Below are 27409 nucleotides of genomic sequence, written 5' to 3' on the forward strand. Positions count from 1 at the left end.
AAGGGCACTTTGGTGTGGCACCATCCAGGAACAGAAAGTAAGTGGATGGTGATGGTAGAAATGAAAGGGAAAATTTTAAAACGAGAGAATAAAAAGGCAAAACAATACCTCTTGATCTCAGGATATGAAGAATGAGTAAATATTAGTGCATTTGGAGATTATATATTAGGTAGATAGGAGAATAGTGTAAATACTGCTAAAAAGGAGGTTGAGGTTAAGAATTAGATACCAGGTGGAAGGGGTTATTAGTTTCCTAGGGCTGCTGTAACAAAATACTACAAACTGCACGGCTTACAGTAGAAGAAATTTATTCTCTCATGGTACTAAAGCCTGGAAGTCTGAAATCAAGGTGTCAGGAGGGCTGTGTTCCTCTGAAACTCTGGTGTAGCATCCTTTCTTGCCTCATCCTAGCTTCCAGTGGTGGCCTTCAATCCTTGGCATTCCTTGAATTACAGCTGTATTCCTACAGTCACTGCCTTTGTCATCACAGGCCATTTTCCCTGTGTTTCTGTCCTGGTGTGTTCCTTCTCTTGTAAGGACAGCAGCCATATTGAACCAAAGCCCAGCCTACTCCAGTGTGACTGTGCTTAATTTACATCTTAATTACATCTGCTGCTGCTAAGTTTCTTCATTGTGTCTGACTCTGTGCTACCCCATAGAAGGCAGCCCACCAGGCTCCCCCGTCCCTGGGATTCTTCAGGCAAGAACACTGGAGTGGGTTGCCATTTCCTTCTCCAATGCTTGAAAGTGAACAGTGAAAGTGAAGTTGCTTCAGTTCAGTTCAGTTGCTCAGTTGTGTCCAACTGTGACCCCATGAATCACAGCCTGCCAGGCCTCCCTGTCCATCACCAACTCCCAGAGTTCACTCAGACTCGAGTCAGTGATGCCATCCAGCCATCTCATCCTCTGTCGTCCCCTTCTCCTCCTGCCCCCAATCCCTCCCAGCATCAGGGGCTTTTCCAATGAGTCAACTCTTTGCATGAGATGGCCAAAGTACTGGAGTATCAGCTTCAGCATCTTTCCCTCCAAAGAAATCCCAGGGTTGATCTCCTTCTGAATGGACTGGTTGGATCTCCTTGCAGTCCAAGGGACTCTCAAGAGTCTTCTCCAACACCACAGCTCAAAAGCATCAATTCTTCAGCGCTCAGCCTTCTTCACAGTCCAACTCTCACATCCATACATGACCACTGGAAAAACCATAGCCTTGACTAGACGGACCTTTGTTGGCAAAGTAACGTCTTTGCTTTTCAACATGCTATCTAGGTTGGTCATACTTTTCTTCCAAGGAGTAAACGTCTTTTAATTTCATGGCTGCAATCACCATCTGCAGTGATTTTGGAGCCCCCAAAATAAAGTCTGACACTGTTTCCACTGTTTGCCCATCTATTTCCCATGAAATGATGGGACCAGATGCCATGATCTTCGTTTTCTGAATGTTGAGCTTTAAGCCAACTTTTTCACTCTCCACTTTCACTTTCATTAAGAGGCTTTTTAGTTCCTCTTCACTTTCTGCTATAAGGGTGGTGTCATCTGCATATCTGAGGCTATTGATATTTCTCCCGGCAGTCTTGATTCCAGCTTGTGCTTCTTCCAGCCCAGTGTTTCTCATGATGTACTCTGCATATAAGTTAAATAAGCAGGGTGACAATATACAGCCTTGACGTACTCAAAAGTTGCTTAGTCGTGTCCAACTCCTAGCGACCCCGTGGACTGCAGTCTACCAGGCTCCTCCGTCCATGGGATTTTCCAGGCAAGAGTACTGGAGTGGGGTGCCATTATCTACAAATATCTTATTTCCAAATAAGGTAACACTCACAGGTACTTGGAGTTAGAGTTTCAATGTATTTTTAAAGGGGGATATAACATCTCATAACAGAGGAGTAATGATTTTAGTTTTGACTGTGTTAATTGTGAGATTTGAGGCTCAGGTGAGAGTGGCAGGTAAATAGAGAATTTGAAGATGTGAAGTATGGGCTGGTTTGAACCAGACTTGAGGCATTAATTCAGGAAATACTAAAACTCACATATGAATATTAATATAATATGTTAACATTATATGTGTGCATATATATATATGCACACACACATACACATATGTGTTTATATATAGTAAAGATACAAACACACAGAAAGTATACGTGGAAAATATGCAGTCTGAAGAACTAATACAAAGTGAGCACATACACAGAAACATCACCCTGGTCAAGGAATAAATCTTTACCAGCACTTCAGAAGCCCCCTTCCCATTATTGAGCTTAGTCTGTGCTTAGTCACTCAGTTGTGTCCAACTCCTTGTGACCCCATGAACTGTAGCCTGCCAGGCTCCTTTGTCCAGGGAGATTATCCAGGCAAGAATACTGGACCGGGTTGCCATGCCCTCCTCTGGGGGATCTTCTGAACTCCAGGATTGAGCCCAGCTCTTCCACATTGCAGGTGGATTCTTTACCATTTGAGCCACCAAGGAAGCCCTTCCCACTATTTTCTAGTCACAATTCTTCTCTCTTCTTTTGTAATAACCACAATTCTGACTTCAACATCGTAAATTAGTTTACCTGTTTTTGAACTTTCTATTTCTTTGCCAATTTTGGAGAAATAACCATTTATCATTTTTAATGTTGTGTAGACATCTAGGTTATTTTCATTTTGAGGCTTTTATGAATAGCACTGCTGTGAACATCACTGTACATATCTTTCTTGACTTATGATGGGGTTATATCCCCATAAGTTGAAAATATCGTAAGTCAATATTTATTTAATATATGCATCCTAACAGACATCACAGCTTAGCCTGTGTGTATATCTGTGTGTGTGTGTGTGCACGCGCATGTGTTTCATCATTCAGTTGCATCTGACTCTGTGGCTCCATGGACTGTAGCCCACCAGGCTCCTCTGCCCATGGAATTTTCCAGGTAAGAATACTGGAGTGGGGTTACGTTTTCTACCCAGGGGATCTTCCCGACCCGGGGATCCAGCCTATGTCTCTTGCATTTCCTGCACTGGCAGGTGGAGTCTTTACTGCTCACACCATCTGGCAAGCCCCCTGTATAGCCTAGCTTGTCTTAAACATGATCAGAACACTTAACATTAGCCTGTAGTTGAGCTACCTAACACAAATCCTGTTTTATAACAAAGTAATGCATATCATGTAATTTATTGAATACTATACTCAAAAAATGGTTGTGTGTCCGTTGTTTACCCTTGCGATGGCATGACTGATTGGTACCTGCCCCTCACTGCCCAGCACCGTGGGAGAGTATCCTCCTACATATTGGTAGCCTAGGAGAAGTTCAAAATTTGAACTGCACTTCCTACTGAATGTATATTGCTTTTACACCGCCATAAAGTTGAAAAATATTTAACTGAAATCATCGATAGTTGGGGACCATCTGTATCACTCTTTTGCTGGTGGAATTGCTGTTTTATTTTGTGTATGTTTTGGTTGAAAAGGTTTTCCTGAGTGTTTGTTACAACTTAAACTTCCCATCATAGTGTTTAAGAGTTTTTCAGTTGCTCTGCTGCCTCACCAGCCCTTTGTCATGTTGTTCAGTCCCGCATTCCTATCTGGCTCTTTGTAACCCCATGGACTGCAGCACACCAGGCTCTCCTGTCCTTCACCATCTCCCAGAGCTTGCTCAAACTCATGTCCATTGAGTCAGTGATGCCATCCAGCCATCTCATCCTCTGTCATCCCCTTCTCCTCTTGCCTTTAATCTTTCCCAGCATCAGGGTCTTTTCAAATGAGCCAGCTCTTCGCATCAGGTCGCCAGAGTATTGGAGCTTCAGTATCAGTCCTTCCAATGAATATTCAGGATTGATTTTCTTTAGGATTGACTGCAGTCGATCTCCTTGCAGTCCAAGGGACTCTCAGGAGTCTTCTCCAACACTACAGTTCAAAATCATCAGTTCTTTGGCACTCAGCCTTCTTTGTGATCCAACTCTCACATCCATACACAACTGCTGGAAAAACCATAGTTTTGTCTAGACAGGTCTTTGTCGGCAAAGTGATGTCTCTGCTTTTTAATATACTGTCTAGGTTTGTCATAGCTTTTCTTCCAAGGAGTAAGTGTCTTTTCTTTTTTTTTATCCATTCCAATTAATGCGTAATGATATAATATTGTGGTTGTAGTTTATACTTATCTGATGGCTGAGATCTAAGGATTATGGACTATATGAATATCCTCCTGTGAAGTACCTTTTCATTCACTTCCCATTTTATTCATTTGGATTGTCATCTGTGGATTTGTAGAAGTTGTTTTTGAATTCTAGTTGTGAACCATTTATCAGTTATGTGTATTGCAAATATCTTCTCCCACTCTAACCTTTTCACTGTATTAATGGCATCTATGGACAGACACTTTAATATATATTCATGTAGTCAAAACTAATCCTTTTCTTTATAATTAATTCTTTGTGTCTTTTTTGCAAAGTCTTTGTTATATCATCATGAAAACATTTTTCCCTAGAAACTTTATTATTTTGCCTTTAATATGATAACATCTAGAATTTATTTTTGTGGTTAATGAGGTAGTAAGTAAGTAAAGTCACTCAGTCGTGTCTGACTCTTTGTGACCCCGTGGACTGCAGCCCACCAGGCTCCTCAGTCCATGGGATTCTCCAGGCAAGAATACTGGAGTAGGTTGCCATTTCTTTCTCCAGGGGATCTTCCTGACCCAGGGATCAAACCCCGGTCTCCCGCTTTGGTGGCAGACGCTTTAACCTCTGAGCCACCAGGGAAGCCCCTAATGAGATAGGGTCCATGTGTTTTCTTCAGTTATTATCCACTTGACCATCTCCATTTATGGAAAAGACCCTCTGCTTTGCAGTACTGCCTTTATAATAAATAAAATAGCCATATATACCTGGGTTTAACTTTGGATTCTCGTGTTTGTTCCATTGGTGCATTTTACTATCTGTGTACAAATACCATAGTGTCTGATTATAAGTGTATAATAATATATCCTATATTGGGTACAATAAGTTAACCTACTTGTTCAAGTTTATTGTGGTTAACCTTGGTCATTTTCCTTTCCATGTACATTTTATTGGCAGTTTATCAGTTTTTACGGAAAACCTCCAAGTATATTAGTGGAAGTATATTAAATCTATATGAATTAATGTGGGGTTAAATTGGTAGCTTTATAATACTAAATCTTCCAACTCAGTGAACCTAATTTATCTATTTTCTGAGATTTTCTTTACTTTCTTTCCATGAAGCTAGTTTTTTTCTGTGTGTAGAGGTCTTGTATAACTATAAACTTTCAGTTATTTTAATTATAGATTTCAAGTTATTTTTTGATGTTATTATAAATGATATTTTAAAATGTTTCTGTTTATAGGCATATAAAATTATAGACCTTGCTAAATAACTTCATTTATTTCTAATACTTTGTTGAATCTTCTGGATTTTCCATCTATACAGTCATACCATCTATGAATAATTAAAGCCTTATTTCTCTCCAATCCTTATACTTTTTTTTTTTTCTTTTCCTTTGCTTATTGCACTGGCTAGGACCTCCACTATGATGTTGAATTAAAGTGGTGACCGCAGAGATCGTTGTCTCATTCCTTATCTCAGAGGTAAAAAAGTGTTCAACATTTCAAAATTAAGTATGATGTTTGCTGTAGTCTTTTTTTTTTTTTTTTGATCTCTATCAGTTTTGAAAATTTTCTTTCTACTCCTAGTTTGGCTATGAATTTTTATCATGAATAGAGTTCAATTTTATCAGATGCTTTGTATTAATTTTGAGATGATCATATGATTTTTTTTATACTATGATTACATTTAAAAAAATGTTTAATCATCTTTGTATTTCTGGAATAATCCCAATTTGGTTTTGATGAATGTATCCTTTACTATATTGCAGGATTCAACTTTTTTTTTTTAAGTTTTTTCTTTGCTATCTATGTTTATCAATTGAATTGGCCTGTAATTTTCTTACAGTGCTCTTTCAAAGTTTTGAGCAAGGTCGTGCTAGACCACAAAAAAACTGAGAATTGCTGCATCTTTTTCTGTTCTGTGTAAGAGTTTAATAAGATTTATACTTTTTTTTTCTTTCAATTGGTAGAATTTGTTGGTAAAACTGGACTGGAAGTCATTTTTTTATGGGAAGGATTTTTAGTTCCAGTTCACTTTTTAAGTAATCATTTTCTTCTTACATCAGGTTTGGCACATTGCATTTTTATAGGAATTTGTCAGTTTCCTGCTTGCAATCTGTTGACCTCAAGTTGTTAAGTTTTTTTAACTAACTTTTTACTGCCTGGAGTATCTAATAGTAATGCCCCCCTTTCTCATTCCTCAGGTTTTTTTTTTTTTTTTTTCTGTTTACTGGATCAGTCTTGCCAGGAGTTAATCAGTTTTATTCAACTTTTCAAAGAATCTCTTTGACTCATTGTCCAAGCTCTCTATGTTTCCCTTTTATAAAAAAATTTTGGCCCATACCACATGGCATGGGGTATCTTAATTCCTCAATCAGGGATTGAACCCAAGCCCCCTGCATTGGAAGCATGGAGTTTTAACCCTGGACCATCAGGGAAGTCCCTATGTTTGTTTTCTGTTTCATTATTATCTGTTCTGTATTTTCTTCTACAATTTTTGGATGGTTTATTATTATTATTTTTTTAAATGGCTGGTTAGATTATTGATTTTTAGTATTTCTCTTATATATATGCAAATTGAGCCTGTATGTTTTCTAAATAAGGTCACATTCACAGGTGAACATCTCCTATTTACTTTCTTCATCTGTGCTTTATTTTTTTCCACTATAATATATGAACTTCTGCTACATGAATTTTTCTAGCTAATTTTTTGGCTTCTTGTATTTTTACTTTTCAGTATTACTTATTTTTTTCCCTCTTATTTACAATTTCCCTGATTTGATTTTAAACTCCTGAAGGGCATGGAATGTGCCTCTTCCTGTCCTTTCTCAGCATAAACCCTGGTCTATATTGGTAAGTGTTAAATAAGTGTTAGCGAAAAAAATGGATGTGCAGAAAAACCGAATTAAGAATTTGCCTTTCTGATTTCATCACTGTTATTTGTTACGAATACTTTAGATTTTTCTTACTTGTCCAAACTTTCCGTGTATTTTCTGTTTCTGTGAATCTCTTTGCTTTCATCCTTCTTCCTATAGTACCCATTCTCTGTTTGGAAAAACTCAACCTTTAGAAAAACTCTACCTTGCCTAAATAAGATCTAGCTCAAGTTCTACTGCATTTCCACATATTACCAAGTAAAATTAGTAATCACCAGTTTGGGCTTGGCTGAAGAAACTGGTTCAACTTTTCTCCTCTACACACTTCTCTCATTCCTTCTCCCAGGTCTCTTTTTCACCCTTAATTATGGTGACTTTCATAAAGGTGATATAACCCAGTTTGCCTTCGAATGTCTAGGCTTACAACTGTATTTCTGGCATAGTCAACAATAATACTCCTCCACTTCTTCTCACTCTAAAAGATGATCACTTTACCTCACATCCATTGCCTCGCATGTCTTATTTTCTATTCTAGATTCTCAGCTACTGGAAGTCTCAGGCTGTGTTATGTTCTGTGTTATAATGTTCTTAGTTGCTTAGTTGTGTCCAGCTCTTTGCAACCCCGTGCATTGCAGCCCACCAGGCTCTTCTGTCCCTGGGGATTCTCTAGGCAAGAATACTGGAGTGGGTTGTCATGCCCTCCTCCAGGGGATCTTCCCAACCCAGAGATTGAACCCAGGTCTCCTGCATAGCAGGCAGATTCTTTAACGTCTGAGCTACGAGGGAAGCCCATGTTATAATACTTAGTACTTAATATGGAGTGAATGAAATGCAGTACATATTTGAGCTCTTACCATGTGCCATACATATTTGTAGATTTTCCATATTAGCTCACTTACTTTTTCACTTATTACAACCTAGACTTGTAATATCTAAGCACTTGCCCCAGTGTTTTTCATTTATAGCAGCCTTGCAAAATGTTAATTCTGAATCAATTCAGCTGTACAAATTCTTTATGCTTATTTCTCAGGTACTAGTGGGACATGGGGAGAAATAAAAAATCATATAACCATGCAGATTGGTGCCACTGTTAATCAGGCTTTAGCTTCAGTTGGACCTTAGACAGTTTTTCTAACAATTCTTTTGGTTTAGCTTCAGTTGGACCTTAGACAGTGTTTCTAACAATTCTTTTGGTTTAGTTAGTGCATGCTCCATGAAGCTAAAGCCTGATTAACAGTGGCACCAATCTGCATGGTTATATGATTTTTTTCTCCCCATGTCCCACTAGTACCTGAGAAATAAGCATAAAGAATTTGTACAGCTGAACTGATCCAGAATTAACATTTTGCAAGGCTGCTATAAATGAAAAACACTGGGGCAAGTGCTTAGATACTACAAGTCTAGGCTGTAATAAGTGAAAAAGTAAGTGAGCTAATATGGAAAAGCAATAGAATGGGAAAGATTAGAGATCTCTTCAAGAAAATTAGAAATACCAAGGGAGCATTTCATGCAAAGATGGGCTCAATAAAGGACAGAAATGGTATGGACCTAATAGAAGCAGAAGATATTAAGAAGAGGTGGCAAGAATACACAGAAGAACTGTACAAAGAAGATCTTCATGACCCAGGTAATCACGATGGTGTGATCACACACCTAGAGCCAGACATCCTGGATGTGAAGCCAAATCAGCCTTAGGAAGCATCACTACAAACAAAGTGGAGGTAATGGAATGCCAGTTTAGCTCTTTCAAATCCTAAAAGCTAATGCTGTGAAAGTGCCGCACTCAGTATGCCAGCACATTTGGAAAACTGAGCAGTTGCCACAGGACTGGAAAAGGTCAGTTTTCATTCCAGTCCCAAAGAAAGGCAATGCCAAAGAATGCTCAAACTACTGCACAGTTGTTCTCATCTCACACGCTAGCAAAGTAATGCTCAAAATTCTCCAAACAAGGTGTCAGCAATATGTGAACCGTGAACTTCCAGATGTTCATGCTGGTTTTAGAAAAGGCAGAGGAACCAGATACCAAATTGCCAACATCCGCTGGATCATCGATAAAGCAAGACAGTTCAGAAAAACATCTACTTCTGTTTTATTGACTACACCAAAGCCTTTGACAGTGTGGACCACAACAAACTGGAAAATTCTTCAAGAGATGGGAATAGCAGACCGCCTGACCTGCCTCTTGAGAAATCTGTATGCAGGTCAGGAAGCATCAGTTAGAAGTGGACGATGGAACAACAGACTGATTCCAAATAGGAAAAGGAATAAGTCAAGCTGTATATTGTCACCCTGCTTATTTAACTTCTGTGCAGAGTACATCATGAGACATGCTGGGCTGGATGAAGCACAAGCTGGAATCAAGATTGCTGGGAGAAATATAAATAATCTCAGATATGCAGATGATACCACCCTTATGGCCGAAAGGGAAGAAGAACTTAAGAGCCTCTTGATAAAAGTGAAAGAGGAGAGTTAAAAAGTTGCCTGAAAACTCAACATTCAGAAAACGAAGATCATGACATCCTGTCCCATCACTTCATGGGAAATAGATGGGGAAGCAGTGGAAACAGTGACAGACTTTATTTTGGGGGGCTCCAAAATCACTACAGATTGTGACTACAGCCATGAAATTAAAAGATGCTTACTCCTTGGGAGAAAAGGTATGAGCAACCTAGAAAGCATATTAAAAAGTAGAGACATTACTTTGCCAACAAACGTCCGTCTAGTCAAAGCTATGGTTTTTCCAGTGGTCATGTATGGATGTGAGAGTTAGACTATAAAGAAAGCTGAGGGTGGAAGAATTGATCCTTTTGAACTGTGATGTTGGAGAAGACTCTTGAGAGTCCCTTGAAGTGCAAGGAGATCTAACCAGTTCATCCTAAAGGAAATCAGTCCTGAATATTCATTGGAAGGACTGATGCTAAAGCTGAAACTCCAATACTTTGGCCACCTGATGTGAAGAACTGACTCATTTGAAAAGACCCTGATGCTGGAAAAGATTGAAGGCAGGAGGAGAAGGTGATGACAGAGGATGAGATGGTTGGATGGCATCACTGACTCAATGGACATGAGTTTGAGTAAACTCTGGGAGTTGGTGATGGACAGGGAGGCCTGGCGTGCTGCGGTTCATGGAGCCGCAAAGAGTTGGACCCAACTGAGTGACTGAACTGAACTGACTGATTGCGTACTCCATGGTTTTTTAATTTATTTCGGCTGTGATGTGTCTTCCTTGCAGCGCCTAGGCTCCTTGTTGCGACACGTGGGCTTCTCTAGTTGTGGCTCGTGGGCTCAGTAGTTGCAGCAAGTGGACTCAGTTGCAGTGTGTTGGATCTTGGTTTCCTGACTAGGGATGGAACCAGGGCCCCTGCGTTGGAAGCTCAGGGTCTTAACCACTGTATCACCAAGGAAGTTCCATTTAATTTTTTCTTTAAAATTTTACTAAAACCTTGTTAATTATGTGATGATAGTCATGTTTTATAGGTAATAAAACAAGGTATTGAAGTACCCAGGGTCACAATGGTAATAATTTAGAGATCTGTGTGTTCTTGAATATAGGTTACTCAGGCTCCAAAGTTCTCTTTTATTCCATCCTTTTAACATTCACAACTTTGATTCTGATTCACAAAGTATTAAACTACTCAACCATAAGCTCCATATACTTACTTAGAGATGCTTCTTTTTAAAAGTAAGTTTGAGATTTTCAGATTATTAAGGTTTTTATGTATCACTTACAGTTAGGTTAAAGTAAATCTAACGACCAGAAGTAAATTCGTCAGTATTGTTAAAAAACAATACCATTGGTTGAACATTGTTTACTGTTGATTGTAAGTTTTATGGTTGGAATAACAGTAAAGTGAAAGTCCCACAGTGATATCCGACTCTTTGCAACCCCATGGACTCTACTGTACAGTCCATGGAATTCTCCACACCGGAATGCTGAAATAGGTAACCTTTCCCTTCTCCAGGGGATCTTCCCAACTCAGGGATCAAACCCAGGTCTCCTGAATTGCAGGTGGATTCTTTACCAGCTGAGCCACAAGGGAAGCCCAAGAACACTGGAGTTGGTAGCCTATGCCTTCTCCAGTGGATCTTCCTGACTCAGGAATCAAACTGGGGCCTCCTGCATTGCAAGTGGATGTTTTAATCAACTGAGCTATCAGGGAAGCACTAACAGCTTAAATGCCACCTTTTGCAAAGCTTTCTCTGATTCTCTGGACTATTGCAAAAGGCACTGTCTCTTTTTATTTATATGACCTGTGGTAAGTCTTTTGGTTCTCAATCTCATATGGAAAAGAAATTACCTGTGTACCTCACAGAGAGCCCAGGTATAGATTCATTTAAGTAGGTCAGTTCATCTTTAAAAGAAACAAAGGCAATGTAACGGAGCAAAGAGAGTCTTTTCAACAAGTGATCCTGGAACAACTGGACATCCACATGCATTTTTTGGGAGTGTGTGGGAAATAGGATGTGGGGATCATAATAATGGTATATAAAAAACTGACAGTTTTCAGGAATATGCAGCTGTAAGGTGTTCATGAAATATGAAAACTGAGTCTCAAAGAGATTGACTTTGTCCCATTTTCTGCCTCCCTTTACTTAATACTTACTATAGTAATTCTTTAACTACGTTGGTTTCTATAATCCTTTAATCGTTATTTCCTTCTTGACTAAAGTCTGTAGTTTACCATTGAAATCATTTATTTGCCTGACCATCAGCTGCTTGCTTATCTTTCTTCTGATTGTGCTAGCCTGGTGAAACTCTGAACCAAACTGAATTATTTTACTCTTTGCCATCTCCATTTATCCACTTAGGCAGCTGAATACTGACTGATGTCACTGTAATTCAAGATTAATAAGTACGAGTGACTCTTGGTACTAGTCTGAAATCATACATTTTTCTAGTAGTGGTTCTCAAACTGTTTGATCTGAAACATTTTTTGTACTCTTAAAAAATCGTTGAGGACTACAGTGAGCTCTTTTGTTTTAGTTTATTTTGCTCTAAGGCATGTTGGGGGAGAAGGCAGTGGCAACCCACTCCAGTACTCTTGCCTGGAAAATTCCATGGACAGAGGAACCTGGTAGGCTGCAGTCCATGGGGTCGTACAGAGTCGGACACGACTGAAGTGACTTAGCAGCAGCAGCAGCAGCAGCAGCAAGGCATGTTGGATCTTAGTTCCCCTACCAGGAATTGAACCCTGAGTCACCTGTGCTGGATGGCAGATTCTTAACCACTGGACCACAAGGGAAAATCCTGTGATTGATTTTGAGTTAATTTTTGTGAAGGGTGTAAAGTCTGTGTCTTGACTTATATTTTTGCATGTGAATGTTCAGTTGTTTCAGGATCACTTGTTGAAAAGACTCTTTGCTGTACTACATTGCTTTTGTTTCTTTTAAAGATCAGTTGACCTAGTAAAATGAATCTATTCCTGGGCTCTGTTTTGTTCTGTCTGTCTGTCTGGTCTTTCACCAATGTTGCTGTCTTGATTATCCTATCTTTATAGGCAGTCTTGAAGTCATGTGGTATCAGTCTTCTGACTTTGTTCTTCAGTATTGTTGACTAATCCTATGTCTTGTTTTCCCATAGACATTTTATAATCAGTTTGTCAATATCCATAAAGCAGTTTGCTGGGAGCAAGGATTGTGTTGAATCCGTAGATCAAGATGAGAAGTGACATCTTGACAATATTGACTCTTCCTACCCATAAACATAGAATAAATATTTTTATTTAGTTTTCTTTAAATAGATCTTATACATATTTTGTTAGATTTATACCTAAGTATTTTCTTTGGGGGTGCTGATATAAATAATATTGTTTTACATTTCAAATTCTATTTGTTCATTGCTAATATATAGGAAAGCAGGTGTATCCTACAGCCTTGCTATAATTGCTCGATTAGTTTGAGGAGTTTTTGGTTGATTCTTTCTGATTTCCTACATAGATGATCATGTCATTTGTGATCAATACTTTATTTCTTCCTTTGTAATCAGTATATTATTTATTTATTATTTTTACTACATCATGTGATGTGGAAGTGTTAGTCACTCACTAACACTCAGTCACTCAGTTGTGTCTGACTCTTTGGGACCCCGTGGACTGTAGCCCACCAGGCTCCTCTGTCCATGGAATTCTCTAGGCAAGAATGCCTGAGGTGGTTGCCATTCCCTTCCTCAGGGGATCTTCCCGACCCAGGGATAGAACCCAGGTCTCCTGCATTCCAGGCAGATTTTTAACCATCCAAGCCACCAGGGAAGACCAGTATGATGCTGAAAAGGTACGGCAAAGGGTACATCATGACTTGTTCCTGATCTTATGAAAGCTTCTAGTTTCTCACTAGAAGCTTCTCGTGTTAGCCGTAAGTTTTCTATATAAATGTTTTTATCAAATTGAAGAAGCTTCTCTCCTACTTGAATGTTCCTTTTTATTGGTGAGTAGTATTTCATTGTACTGATATTTCTCAGTTTCTTTATTCATTCATCTATTGCTGGACATTTGGGGTGCTTCCTGTTTATGACTGTTAAGTATGAAGCTGTATGAACATTTGTGTATAAGTCTTTGTATTGATAGATGCCATTTTTTCTACTGAGTAAAGATAATGGAGTAAAGTTGCTGAATGATACAGTGCTTATATACTTAAGAAACTGCCAATGAGGTTTTCCCACTTTATAATTCAAACAGCACTGTAGGAGAATTTGTTTTTCCACATTCTCTCCAGCACTTGGTGGTGTCAACATTTTTGATTATATCTACTCTAATGTGTAGTGGTATCTTATTGTGGCCTTAGTTGCATTTGCCTGATGATGTTGGACATCTTTTCATGTGCTGTTTGGTGATGTGTCTGTTCTAATCTTTTGTCCATTTTTTACTGACCTATTTGTTTTCCGTTTATGGAATTTTGAGTGTTCTTTATATATTTGGATTTAAGTTCTTTATCAGCTATAAATCCTTTATCAGATATGATTTGCAGAAGACATTTACCCATTAAGTGATTTGTCTTAAGAAGTGTCTTCTGAAGAGCAGAAAATTTAAATTTTGATGAAATCTACTGATTGTGTAATTACATATCTAAGAAAGTAGTTGCCAAGGCAGAGTGAAATTAAAAGATGCTTACTCCTTGGAAGGAAAGTTATGACCAACCTACAAAGCATTTTCAAAAGCAGAGACATTACTTTGCCAACAAAGGTCCATCTAGTCGAGGCTATGGTTTTTCCAATAGTCGTGTATGGATATGAGAGTTGGACTGTGAAGAAAGCTGAGCGCCGAAGAATTGATGCTTTTGAACTGTGATGTTGGAGAAGACTCTTGAGAGTCCCTTGGACTGCAAGGAGATCCAACCAGTCCATTCTAAAGGAGATCAGTCCTGGGTGTTCTTTGGAAGGAATGATGCTAAAACTGAAACTCTAGTACTTTGGCCACCTCATGCGAAGAGTTGACTCACTGGAAAAGCCTCTGACGCTGGGAGGGATTGGGGGCAGGAGAAGGGGACGACAGAGGATGAGATGGCTGGATGGCATCACTGACTCGATGGACGTGAGTCTGAGTGAACTCCAGGAGTTGGTGATGGACAGGGAGGCCTGGCGTGCTGTGATTCATGGGGTTGCAAAGAGTTGGACACAACTGAGTGACTGGACTGAACTGAACTGAAGGCAGAGTCACAAAAATTTACATTTGCGTTTCTATATTAACTTTAGCAGTAGCCTGTTAGTTTTTCATAAAAGGGTATATTGGCTTTTTTATTTTTATTTTTATTTTATTTTACTTTACAATACTGTATTGGTTTTGCCATACATTGACATGAATCCACCACGGGTGTACATGCGATCCCAAACATGAACCCGCCTCCCACCTCCCTCCCACAACATCCCTCTGAGTCATCCCTGTGCACCAGCCCCAAGCATGCTGTATCCTGTATCGGACATAGACTGGTGATTCGATTCTTACATGATAGTATACATGTTTCAATGCCATTCTCCCAAATCATCCCACCCTCTCCCTCTCCCTCTGAGTCCAAAAGTCTGCTATATACATCTGTGTCTTTTTTGCTGTTTTGCATACAGGGTCATCATTGCCATCTTTCTAAATTCCATGTATATGTGTTAGTATACTATATTGGTGTTTTTCTTTCTGGCTTACTTCACTCTGTATAATCGGCTCCAGTTTCATCCATCTCATCAGAACTGATTCAAATGTATTCTTTTTAATGGCTGAGTAATACTCCATTGTGTATATGTACCACAGTTTTCTTATCCATTCATCTGCGGATGGATATCTAGGTTGTTTCCATGTCCTATTATAAACAGTGTTGCAATGAACATTGGGGTACATGTGTCTCTTTCAATTCTGGTTTCCTCGGTGTGTATGCCCAGCAGTGGGATTGCTGGGTCATAAGGTAGTTCTATTTGCAATTTTTTAAGGAATCTCCACACTGTTTTCCATAGTGGCTGTACTAGTTTGCATTCCCACCAACAGTGTAGGAGGGTTCCCTTTTCTCCACACCCTCTCCAGAGAAATGCACATCAAAACCACAATGAGGTACCACTTCACACCAGTCAGAATGTCTGCGATCCAAAAATCTATATTGGCTTTTGATTGGGATTGTATTGAGTCTGTAAATCAATTTAGATAATGTTTTAAGAATATTGAATCTTCTAACCTCTGAGCAAGTATGCCTTTACTTTTATTTAGGTCTTTAATTTTCCAATTTTTCAGTTTTAACTGCACCAGTGTTTTACAGCTTTTGTCAAATTTCTCCCTAGCATATCTTTTTTTTTTAATGCTAAACAGCAATGTTTAAAATTTTTTCCCAGTTTCTCATTGCTAATACGTAAAAATACAGTAAATTTTTGTGTATTGATGTCAGATCGTGTATAGCTACTGTACTGTCTTTGCTAATCATCCTTGTTATAGTAGCTTTTTAATAGATTCCATCAGATATTTTATAAATGGAAAATTGTATTTTCTGCAAATAAAGACAGTTTTACTCTTTCCTAATCCAGATAAGTTTTGTTTTCTGGCCTGATTGTACTGGCTAGAATCTCTTAGTTTTGGGTAGAACTCAGAGACACTGCCTGGCTGTGTAGGGTTTCTCTCTCTCTCTAGTGGTAGCCCTGGAATTCACTATGAGTGGTAAGCTGAGACTAATCATCAGGCTCACTGGTATGTTTACTGTTTCTCTGGAATCATTACGGTTGTTTCAAGCCTGAGGGTAAATCTTGTTACTCTTCCTTGACTAGACTCAGAAGTATCTATACTCTTCAGTATTACAAATCTAGTCCCATCAGGCTTTTATTTTATCCTCACCATTCAGTAAGACAGTTGCTAAATTCATTGGTTACTTATTAGTCCTCATTTTTGGCCTACACAGCATTTGGGGTAATTGATCGCTCTCTCTTGCTATAAACTTGCTCTACTTACTGTGCAGGATATGCTTTTTGGTCCTCTTCCTTCTTCCCTGGCCATGCTTTTGCCATCTTCTCTTTTGAGTTCTGTTCAACTTCCAGACTGGTAAATATTTGAATGCACCATGAGTGCGTAGTCTTTGTGTTAAATACTCTGTAGTGGTTTCATCCAGTCTCATGACTTTATATACCTTTTATGGGTTGATTACTCTGAATTTACATCTTCAGTCAGTCCATCAGTTTCTCCAGAACAGCATACTTTTATGTATCCAGCTGTTTATAAATCTTGTCTCTTTGGTTGTGAGATAGGTATCACAAACTTAAAAGCTGCACTTTTGCAGTCTAATCCTTAAAAATACTCACTAGTTCTCACTTTGGTAAAAGGCCAAGTCCATCATCTCACTGATTCAGGCCATAACATGGGAGTAATTTTGGCTTCTCTGTTTATCTTAGACCTGATATTTGGTCCCATCACCAAAAAATCCCATTTGCTCTGCTTTGAAAATACAGTATCCGGAATCTGACTACTGCTTAACACTACCACTTTGGTTGTTGTTGTTCAGTCACCCAGTCATGTCTGACTCTTTGCAAACTCATGGACTGCAGCACACCAGGCCTCCCTGTCCCTCACCATCTCCCCAAGTTTGCCCAAATTCATGTCCATTGCATCAGTGAACCATTTTGGTTACAGTACTCCAAACCCCATCTTCTCTCTCCTTCTTTAACAAAATGTATTCTTACCTGGGATCCTTGTCCCTTTAAAAGGTAAATCAGAGTCTGTCATGTTTCTGCTAAAAACTTTCCTAGTCGTTTTTCAATTTACCAGGATTAATAAAAGCCAAGTCATACAGTTGTATAGCCTGGTCCCCTGCTATTGCTGTGGCCTCATTTCCTGCCATTCTTTCTCTTGCTTCACTGTAGGGACACTGCAAGGTTCTTTTTTCTCACTCTTTCACCTATTTCAAATCTTTGTTCCAATATTATTTTAAAAAGATCTTTTGTCACTCTGATCAGAAAGCTGTGGCGCTATCCTAAAGTAATAACTATACCTTTTACCTTCCTTTATTTTCCTCCATAGTTCTTACTTTCTGGCATCTGTTTGTTTTCTTGTTAATTATGTCTTTCCCGTTAGATTGTAAATCCTGTAAGGACTGGGGTATCTTACCTGTTCGGTACTATTCCCAGCACCTAGAATAGTGACAGTGCCTGCAAACAAAGTACATACGTAATACATAATGTCTTGAATTCTCTCAGCCATTTTTGATATGTGATCCAGGTTTTTCCTTAGAATATAGGATCTCCTATGATCCCAAAGTTAGAGATTCTTTTATATTCTAATAGTATTTGAGTTAGAATATATAATATTATATATTTCTCACATTTTGTTTATAATAAAGTTCTCACATTTTGTTAGTCACTTGGCTCTACTACTCTGTGCTTATTTCTGAGTGTTTGGGGCTGTTGTTAAAAAAGACTTTGCTTACATTTTTGAAGTTGACATGTCAAACCACTTATCAGTTAAACAGACTAATTCAGACTAATTGTTGAATGTATTTGGTGTAAAATTTATCTAAATGCTTTAAAAAAATATGTATTTGAGTCTTACTTGTGGCATGTGGGGTCTTTCGTCTGGTGCAGGGGCTTCTGTAGTTGCAGTGTGCAGACTTCTGTAATAGTTGTGGCACGTGGTCTAAGTAGTTGTGACTCATAGTCTTGGTTGTCCCTTGGCATGTGGGATCTTAGTTCTCCCACTAGAGGTCGAACCCACATGCCCTGCATGGCAGGGTGGATTCTTAACCTCTTAACCTTAACTCCAGGGAAGTCCCTCTCTCAAATGTTAAGTGTGCTAAACTGACTGAAGATACCTAGATGGTCTGATTTTGCTAGTCTCTTGAAAACACCTACTTATTTCAGTTGTTGCTTTGAAGAAGTAATTCTAATTTCTGAGAAGTCTGAAAGAATCCATACTAGAGATATTTGGAGATGTTTATAGTTGGACACAGTACAATCAATAAATGTTTCATTTGTAATATTTGCTTATACTTATTTTATAGATCTAACATTTGGAAGATCCCAGAACTAAAATATCCAAGATGCATGACATTTTTTGTAGGTTGAAAAGTGAAATGTGGTAAAAGATAATATTAAAATATCAAAAAAGATAGTTTTAAAGATAGATTTGTGGTGACTTTTACTTCTTGGTTCATTTCTTGGATAGTTGCCACTTTATTCATACTTGCATTTCAATCAGTTTAATGTGATCTCTATTATAAATCTCAAGTCTTTTTGTTTTTAAAAAATCGATATAAGTTCCATGTGTTATTATATTTTCTTTTTGTCAGAAGCTTATTGTTCAGATATATATATATTTCCTAATTACTTGTATCCTGTGGGCACTTTGAATTCTCACTGAATTCAAATACACATGAGTATTCAAAAATACGTGAAAATTCCAAAGAGTTGTTTTTTTCTTGATTGTAGTGTTTTCATGGAAGCCACAGGTAGGGGAAAAGCAATCCTCTTTATCTTTAAAAAGATAATAAGTTTAGTTAATTACATAACTTTTTATTTGGTTTGTATCAAATCGATATACAGAAGAGAAACAGCATCGTATCTTATCATGCCTTTCCTTGGCCTCTAGAGTGTGCAGTAGCCAGGACATGACAAAGTTAGGGTCTTGCCAGATAGGATACATTCAATTCTTTGCTGTTCTTAGCCTCTCTATATTGTAGACTTTACATAACCATAAATGAGGAACATACTTCAATTAGTTTAGAATTTTTAGTAATAATCAGTTGCTTCTCCAGTACTCTTCTGGTCTCCAGTCACACACAGCTGCAGATGGGAAAGTGGAAGGAAGAAGTAGGCTCCATGTTCGGGAGATCTTAAGTAATGAACATTATAATATTGACCTTGGTCTAAGAACCACAATGAAAAATCTGTTTCTCCATGGTTTTAAGATTCCATGGGGAAAATCTTCTTCAGAAGTGGCTTTTAACTTTTGGGTTTAGTCTAGGTTTGAAAATGTATTAGACACTTCTGTCTGCAAGCAACAAGAACTAACTTTGGCTAACTGAAACACAAACAAGGAGATATATCGTTGGAAACTCAGATCTAAGGGAGAGCCAAATTATCAGTACTTACAGGGTAATGTAAATCCTTGTGTAAAGATTTAAGGGTTGAAATAAACAAAAACTTACACCAGATTTACTTTTGCAGAAAGCAAAAAATCATCAGAATGTTTCTGTAGGAAAATTAGACAGTAAAAATCACTTGTAAGTTCCTAGAAATTAAAGTGGAAAAGAAAAACCTGACAGTTACATTAATATTTGTTTACAAGTAAAATTGAACTCATTAAAAATAGCCATTTATAGTTTTTTGGTCAATATCTGTTCAAGCTCTTTGATTATTAGAGAGGTATTTTGTTGTTGTTGGTCAAATCTGTCAACTTTTTCCTTGGTGGTTTTTCTGTCTTTTTTATGTGGAGAGTAATTTTCCCCATTTAAATATTGTAAAATATTTTAAATGTATTTTTGATTTACTGGATCCACTTTTTATTTCTCCTATCTTCCAAGTATTATACTCTTTAGTAATAGTGCCCCATTAAGCCATGGTTCTTTCTTTTTCCAAAAACTTTTCTTTGTTAAAAATTGAAGTATAGTTGACTTACTAGTTTAGGTATACACCATAGTGATTTGATACTTTTATAAAATATACTCTATACAAAGTTATTATTCAATATAGATCATATTCCCTGTGTTGCACATTTTATCCTTGTAACTTATTTATTTTGTAGCTGGTAGTTTGTACCTCTTAAATCCCTTCACCTGTTGTACTCCTCATCACACCTCTCTCCTCCCCTTTCTCCTATCTGGCAAACACGCGTTTGTTCTCTCTGAGTCTGTTTTATTTTTTAGGCTTCATATATAAGAACAAACATACAGTATTTGTCTTTCTCTGTCTTGTATCACTATACCCTCCAGGTCCGTCCATCTATTTTGTCACAAATGCAAAGTTTTATTTTTATTTTTTAATAACTGAGTAAAATTCTATGTGTGTGTGTATATATGTTTGTATTACATCTTTTAGGGGTTGTTTCTTTATTTTGGCCATTGTAAATTAATACTGCTTGAATATTGGCATGCATCTATCTTTTCACATTGGCGTTCTTGTTTTTTCAGATAAACACGCAGGAGTGCAATTGCTAGATCATATTGTAACTCTGATTTTAACATTTTGAGGAACCTCCATATTGCTTTCTGTAGTGACTACCAATTTACATTTTCATCAGCTGTCCATAAGGTTCCTTTTTCTGCACATTCTCACCAATGCTTGTTGTTTTTTTGTCTTCTGGACGATAGCCATTCTGACAGGTGTGAGATGATACCTCATTGTGGTTTGTGTTTGCATTTGATAATAATGATATTGAGTATCTTTTCCATGCCTCTTGGTCATCTGTTCCTTCTTTGGAATAATGCATATCCAGGTCTTCTGCCCATTTTTTAAATTGGGTTATGTAGTCTTTTGATATTGAGTTCCATTAGTTCTTTGTGTAGTTTGGATAGTAATCCCTTATTGGACATATCACTTACAGATATCTTTCTCCATTCAATAGGTTGTCTTTTCATGTTGTTGATGATTTCTTTTACTATGAAAAAGCTTTTAAGTGTGATTTGGTCCATTTGTTTATTTTTGCTTTTGTTTCCCTTCCTTGAGGAGACGGATCCAAAAAACATATTGCTGAGAGTAATTTCAAATAGTATTGCCCATGCTTTTTTATGGGAGTCTTATAAGTTTTCAGGTCTTACATTTAGGTCTTTAATCTGGCTTGAGTGTATATATATGGATTTGTTTCTGGACTCTATTTTGTTCCATTGAGCATGTGTCTATTTTTTATACCAGTACCATACTTTTCTGATTATTGTAGCTTTGTAGTATAGTCTGAAGGCAAGGAGTGTGATGCCTCCAAATTTCTTAAAGATTGCTTAGGGTGTTAGAGTTCTTTTTGTGGTTTCATATGAATTTTAAGGTTATTTGTTATAGTTTTATGAAGTGTGCCACTGGAATTTTCATGGGATTACTTTGAGCCTGTAGATTGCTTTGAGTAGTATGGGTATTTTAACAATCCACGAACATGAGATATCTTTCCATTTATTTTCGTCTTTTTCAATTTCTTTGATCAGTGTAGTATAGCTTTCAACATAGAGGTCTTTTACCTTCGTTAAATTTTTTCCTAGGTACTCTTTTCAGTGCAGTTGTGTGTAAATAGAATTGTCTTAATTTCTCTTGATTTGCCACTGTTTATAGAAATCTACCAGGTTTTGTTTTGTTGTTTTGCCATGCATATGGCATGTGGGATCGTATTTCCCTGACCAGGAATTGAACCCATGCACCCTGCAGTGAAAGCTTGGAGTCTTAACTACTCGACTGCTGGGAAGTCTGAAATCCACACTTTTGTATATTGATTTTGTAGCCTGTAATGTCACTGAATCTACATATTACTTCTCTGTCTCTCTTTTTTTTTTTTTTTTTTTTTGATGAAGACTTTAGTAGTAGCATGTCATCTACAATGACAGTTTTACTTACTCCCTTCCAAACGACATGCCTTTATTTCTTGTCTGATTGCTGTGGCTGGGACTTCCATTATTTTGTTAAACAGAAGTGGCAAGAGTGGGCATGCTTGTTTTATCTGATCTTAAAGGATAAGCTTTTTAGCTTTTCACCACTGAGTATAATAATAGCTGTGGATTTGTCATTGTCGTATTCAGTCAATTGTGTCCCCGACTCTTTGCGACCACATGGACTGCAGCATGCCAGGCTTCCTCCATTGTGCTCCAGGCTTCACCATCTCCTGGAGTTTGCTCAAACTCATGTCCATTGAGTCAGTGATGCCATCCAACCATGTTGTCCTCTGTCACCCTGTTCTCCTGCCCTCAGTCTTTCCCAGAATCAGGGTCTTTTTCTAATGAGTCGGCTTTTTGCATCAGATAGCCAGAGTATTGAAGCTTCTACTTCAGCATGAATCCTTCCAATGAATATTCAGGGTTGATTGCCTTTAGGATTGACTGGTTTGATTTCCTTGCAGTCCAAAGAACTCTCAGGAGTCTTCTCTGACACCACAGTTCAAAAGCATCAATTCTTTGTCGCTTAGCCTTCTTTATGGTCCACCTTTCACATCCATACATGATTACTGGGATTTGTCATACATGTCCTTTATTATGTTGGGATAGTTTCCTCTGTACCAAATTTGTCGAGAGTTGATCGTAAATAGATGTATTTTTTGTGTCTATTGAGATGACCATGTGCTTTTTATCCTTTGTTTTGTTAATATGGTGTATCACGCTGATTGATGTGCAGATATTGGACCATCCTTCCATTGTTGATCATGGCCTAGCATGTGACCTGTCCTGGAGAAAGTTCTATGTGCATTTTAAAAGAATATGTATTTTGCTGCTTTGGATGAGATATCTGTTCTGTACATATTTATTAAGTCCATCTTGTCTGTCATTTAATACCACTCTTTCCTTATTGGTTTTCTATCTGGATGATTTATCCACTGATATAAGTAGAGCATTATAGTCCACTACTGTTACCATATTGTTGTCTATTCTTTCCTTTATGTCTATTATTATTTGCTTTATATATTTAGGTACTCGTCTATTCAGTTCAGTTCAGTCACTCAGTCATGTCCGATTCTTTGCAACCCGATGAACCACAGCATGCCAGGCCTCCCTGTCCATCACCAACTCCCAGAGTCCACCCAAACCCAAGTCCATTGTGTTGGTGATGCCATCCAACCACCTCATTCTCTGTCGTCCCTTTCCCTTCCAGCCTTCTTCTTTCCCAGCATCAGCGTCTTTTCAAATGAGTCAGCTCTCCATGTCAGGTGGCCAAAGTATTGAAGTTTCAGCTTCAACATCAGTCCCTCCAGTGAACACCCAGGACTGATCTCCTTTAGAATGGACTGGTTGGATCTCTTTGCAGTCCAAGGGACTCTCTAGAGTCTTCGCCAACACCACAGTTCAAAAGCATCAATTCTTCAGCGCTCAGCTTTCTTTATAATCTAACTCTCACATCCATACATGACTACTGGAAAAACCATAGCCTTGACTAGATGGACCTTTGTTGGCAAAGTAATGTCTCTGCTTTTTAATATGCTATCTAGGTTGGTCATAACTTTCCTTCCAAGGAGCAAGTGTCTTTAATTTCATGGCTGCAATCACCATCTGCAGTGATTTTGGAGCCCAAAAAAATAACGTCTGATGCTGTTTCCCCATCTATTTCCCATGAAGTGATGGGACCTGATGCCATGATCTTAGTTTTCTGAATGTTGAGCTTTAAGCCAACTTTTTCACTCTCCTCTTTCACTTTCATCAAGAGGCTCCTTAATTCTTCACTTCTGCCATAGGGTGGTGTCATCTGCATATCTGAGGTTATTGATATTTCTCCTGGCAATCTTGATTCCAGCTGTGCTTCCCTCCAGCCCAGCATTTCTCATGATGCACTCTGCATATAAGTTAAATAAGCAGGGTGACAATATACAGCCTTGACGTACTCCTTTTCCTATTTGGAACTAGTGTGTTGTTGCATGTCCAGTTCTAACTATTGCTTCCTGATCTGCATACAGGTCTCTCAAGAGGCAGGTCAGGTGGTCTGGTATTCCCATCTCTTTCACAGTTTATTGTGATCCACATAGTCAAAGGCTTTGGCATATTCAATAAAACAAATAGATGATTTTCTGGAACTCTCTTGCTTTTTCCATGATCCAGTGAATGTTGGCAATTTGATCTCTGGTTCCTCTGCCTTTTCTAAATCCAGCTTGAACATCAGGAAGTTCACGGTTCACGTATTGCTGAAGCCTGGCTTGGAGAATTTTGAGCATTACTTTACTAGCGTGTGAGATGAGTGCAATTGTGTGGTAGTTTGAGCATTTTTTGGCATTGCCTTTCTTTGGGATTGGAATGAAAACTGACCTTTTCCAGTCCTGTGGCCACTGCTCAGTTTTCCAAATGTGCTGGCATATTGAGTGCAGCACTTTCATAGCATCATGTTTTAGGATTTGAAATAGCTCCACTGGAATTCCATCACCTCCACTAGCTTTGTTCGTAGTGATGCTTTCTAAGGCTCACCTGACTTTACATTCCAGGATGTCTGGCTCTAGGTGAGTGTGAGTGATCACACCTTCGTGATGATCTGAGTCACGAAGATCTTCTTTGTACAGTTCTTCTGTGTATTCTTGCCACCTCTTCTTAATATCTTCTGTTTCTGTTAGGTCCATACCATTTCTGTCCTTTATTGAGCCCATCTTTGCATGAAATGTTTCCTTGGTATTTCTAATTTTCTTGAAGAGATCTCTATTAGGTGCGTATATGTTTACAAATGTTACATCTGCTTCTTGGATTGACCCTTTTATTATTATATGATATCCTCTCTGTCTTTTGTTGTAGAATTTGTTTTAAATTCTGTTCTGTCTGGTGTGAACATTGCTACCCCATAAGCCATTATTCTTAAGGCTGTAAGGAGATATCATTAGCGCTATCCTTTCCAGTTTATTTTGATGTTTTTGTCAGGTGAGCGTGCTATAAAAAATTGGTTGACTTAAATATCTGACATTTACTTCTCAAAGTTCTAGAGTTTGATAAATCCAAGATCAAGGTGTAAGCAGATTCAGTTCCTGTTGAGGACCGTTTCCTGACTTGTAGACAGTCACCTTCTTGCTTTGTCAGGGTGGAGAGGAAGAGAGAGCTCTTTTATCTGCCAGCATGTGGGTCTGCCCTCATATAAATGTCATTATCACAAGAGGCCCCACCTCCAGTTAGTATTCAATACATATATTTTGGAGGGACACAAACATTCATTCCATAATACTTCTTTATCCTGTGCCTTCTATATCTCTACCCAAGGAGGATGAATATGTTTATTTGCTTTTATTATGAACATTACTTATTGTAAGTGATTCTGACATCAAAGAAGAACACAAAGTGACAACTAAATGTTCTTTCTTTCTTTAATCTTTAGTAATTTCACTCCTTACAGTAACTAATGTTTATTTTCCAGAACATACAAAAAATTATTGTCAGTATATATGGCATATGTGACTAAATTTTTGCATTTAGATCTTCAGTCCATCTTGTTTTGTGTGTGTATGTGTGTTTAATGTAAAGCAGGGATCTCTGTTTCCAAATATTTAGCTCTTGTCCTTTCAGAATGTCTTCACTAATTCATTATTTACACTTATAGAACATATTACATACCATATGCCATTATATATGTTGATGTGTTTATATATTTTAAGTTGCTTTAAGATACTAAGGTTTTTATTATTTTTACTTTAGTATCAACCCCCTCCTTACTGTGCAGTTGTGTGTGTTTTTGTCATGATTTTCATTGCAGTTGCATTGAATTTGTGTGCTAATATGGGGAGATTTGCCATCTCTGTAGCATTACATTTTCCTTCTCATGACTATGACATGTCTTCCAATTATGCAGGTCAGTTGCTCAGGTCTGCAGGTTCTTTATAACATTATTTAAGTAGTTTAAATATTAATATTTTTACTAATATGGTTTTTTTATACAGTAAATTTGTAAAGATTATCACATATTATAACGTGTTGAATATATATTTTGTATACAGTTTGCATTCTTTACAAGCAGCCACCTTATTTGTTCTAATAGTGGTTTCCTTGGCCCTCTTCAGTTTTTCTAGTAATAGATTTTCAAGATAATAATTTTGTGTGTTCTTTTTCTATTCGTGCCTGTTTCCTTTCCTTGTCTCATTGCATGAGAATTTCCATGCTAAGTTGAACGATGATGATAGTGTGCCATCTTGTCTTCATCGTTCCTTAGTAACATGCCCCCCTTTAATTTTAGCATTGGGATGTTCATTGTTTAGAAGAATGTATTATTAAGAATTCTTTTTTCAATTGTTAACTTTTTAAAAATCCAGATAATGAACATTAAATTCTATTAAATATCCTTTTGGCTTCCAATGAGAAAGCCATGTGACCTTTCAGTGTGATGAATAGTCTAAAAAGTCCTTACATTTTTGAATATCCTACTTAGTCATTGTGTCGTTTTCTTTAAATACAGAGCTATATGTTATTTCATAATATGAAATTTTTAATATTTATAAATTGCTTTTTCATTTGTGTGTCTTCAGGTTTAGTATTAGGCTTATGATAGCTTGCTAAAATACATTTGAATATTTTCATGTTTTATACTAATTACATTAAATTTTAAAAACTTTGTAATTATATGGTTGAAAGTACATTTTTTGGACTTGGTTTTTTTTTTTGGTGGAGTGGTTAAAAAAAAGACAACTTTTCTTCCATAGCTGTTAAATATGATCACTGTGAATTGTCAGTCATCTCTTGGATAAGAAAGTTAACTCTCTTATCTATTTAATGTATTCATTTATGGGTTTGTTTGTTTGTTTTTTTCAAAAAAGTTCATAGAAATAATATTGTATTAAGTTTTTATTGTTGTTTAGAGCTGTTTGAACATGTTTAAACATTTTTCTTAATCATCTTTTAAATGATACTCCCCATGTATTTGCTATAACTGTTCTAATATACTTGTTAGTGAAGAGTGTCTTGCTTGAATTTAGTATTTAATGGGCATTAGTCCTATGTTCCGTAAAATGATTTATATTTGGCCCATTGCTTTTAGGAAGGAATCAGTGTCATAAGGGTGAAGTTTGATGATTTTATTTTAACTTTTGTTTGTATGTTTTCTTCATCTATGAGATAGAAAATTTTGATTTCACATTAATATGGTTTTTTTTGATTTATGCTTTCTGGCAGTTGATCTGTCTGTACCAATGTGTTTTATACAAATTTTTGGTAGAGAAACCCTCCAAAGGAAGATACTTTTAGGATTTGGTTATCTGTTACTGAGTAACAAAATTTGATAGTTTTAAAACAGCATACTTTTATTATATGTCAGTTTCTTTGGGTCAGGAATCCAAGCATGACTGAGCTGAGTTCTTTGTTTCATAGTCTCTCAATAGGCTACAGTCAGGGTGTCAGCTAGGGCTGGGACCTTA

The 27409-nt window shown here is 37.5% G+C and overlaps 1 protein-coding gene across 2 annotated transcripts in view; it reads left to right on the forward strand.

Annotated features, from left to right (window-relative positions):
• Positions 1 to 27409, forward strand: part of NECTIN3 (nectin cell adhesion molecule 3) — a 121666-nt gene that overhangs the window by 14054 nt on the left and 80203 nt on the right. The window lies entirely within an intron of this gene.

Source organism: Capra hircus, chromosome 1, assembly GCF_001704415.2.
Source record: "Capra hircus breed San Clemente chromosome 1, ASM170441v1, whole genome shotgun sequence".
Classification (NCBI taxonomy): domain Eukaryota; kingdom Metazoa; phylum Chordata; class Mammalia; order Artiodactyla; family Bovidae; genus Capra; species Capra hircus.